The sequence below is a fragment of the Dasypus novemcinctus genome, chromosome 22 (genome assembly GCF_030445035.2).
Source record: "Dasypus novemcinctus isolate mDasNov1 chromosome 22, mDasNov1.1.hap2, whole genome shotgun sequence".
NCBI classification, from domain to species: domain Eukaryota; kingdom Metazoa; phylum Chordata; class Mammalia; order Cingulata; family Dasypodidae; genus Dasypus; species Dasypus novemcinctus.
Genome location: NC_080694.1, coordinates 64,328,813 through 64,330,333, shown reverse-complemented (window position 1 = coordinate 64,330,333; position 1,521 = coordinate 64,328,813). Strand labels below are relative to the sequence as shown.

General features: G+C 29.9%; 1 non-coding gene across 1 annotated transcript; it reads right to left on the bottom strand.

Moving 5' to 3' along the window:
• Positions 1 to 522: 522 nt before the first annotated feature.
• Positions 523 to 629, bottom strand: LOC111759868 (U6 spliceosomal RNA). Its single transcript, XR_002793727.1, has one exon. It is a non-coding gene; the product is annotated as a U6 spliceosomal RNA (small nuclear RNA).
• Between the last annotated feature and the right edge of the window lie 892 nt (positions 630 to 1,521).

The window sequence follows — 1,521 nt, the reverse complement described above, 5'->3', positions numbered from 1 at the left end:
AATGTATTTAAGGCCTGGTTTGAATGCAAAAGAGAGTTTCATAAAGCTGAAATTCATTTCTTGATTTTTATATGTCTTTTAAAAAGTTTAATTGCAATGTGTTACATATTGAATGAACCTAACTTTTTTGTAGTACTTTTATTTTTATACTTTTATCATGAAGATGTTAATTAGTAAATATTTTACTTTAGCAGTAGAGGTAAAACTATTTTGCATTCTTAAAATGGAAACAGAAGATTGCCAATGGAATCAAGGTAACTTATTACCACTACTTGAATATGTACATTGAGGTGACTTTCAGACAATTTCACTGCTATGAAGTTAATTTTTGCTATTCATATTAATCCAGGTTTCTAGTTAATAATGGCTCTTTAAAACTAGAGCCTTTTAAATGCTTCAGTTTGGAAGATGCTTTTACAAAGTTTTTAGCATTGATTACAAGTACAGACTGGCAAATAGATTACAATTAGTAACTAATGGAATTTACTTTACTTATTTATTTTTTCATTTAAAATATTTATTAAAAATATGGAGTGCTTCATGAATTTGCATGCCATCCTTGCTCAGGGGCCATGCTAATCTTCTCTGTATTGTTCCAATTTTAGTATACGTACTTCTGAAGCAAGCACATGGAATTTACTTTATGCATTTAAGAGAGAGCAGCCCTATATTTAACTTGATTTCATTAAACACAAACTTACAGCTTTTATTATTTTAAAGATTTAATGCATGTAATGTTAACTTATTAACCTGGTATCCTATAAACCAAAGAGTAATACTTAAGCTAAACAAGTTGAAATTGTTATTGTTTAAACAAAGAATGTTGTTTTATTTATTTACAGCATCTTAAAATCTTTTGTTTTTGATACTTTTAAAACTGTGAATAATTTTAAAAGCATACTGACTTCTAGGCTTTGAAATATGAAACAATTATGTAATTAGTTCCAATTTTAATTTAATAAAGATTTTTATAGCTTTTCCAATAGTTTTATATTCAGATTTCTATATAAATTTTATACTGCTTAGTTTTATTTGGGTTTTAGGAATATATATTACTTATATAGCTGCTTATTTAACTAACTATTTGAGCAAATAGGCAGACATGAATAGTTTGATACAAAAACACCACTTAGTTATTTAAAATCTTCTTCTTTGCTGGCTAATCCAGAGTACAGTCTTCTCACTGGTTTTCTTGGTTACATTGTTGTTTGGAGGGAACCTGGCAAGCATTTGGGGCTTCTGCTTAGACTGAAAAGAAACTGGGTAGCTCTGACTCACTTTCTCCTGAGACAGTCTGAACAGTGCAGTTTGCTTAGTAAGGCCTCTTTGGGCAAAGAAAAGGTCTAGCACACTGGGAAGGGCATTGCTTCCTCTAGCAAAACCTGGCAACAGTTATTTCTGACTCCTGGTGGAAACAGCCAATCAAAATTAATTTATATTATTGGGAAAGGTCAAGGAAAAAAACAGCTTTTCCTTTAAAAGGGTAAAGAGGAAATGAGAATACCAAAAATATTTAGAATG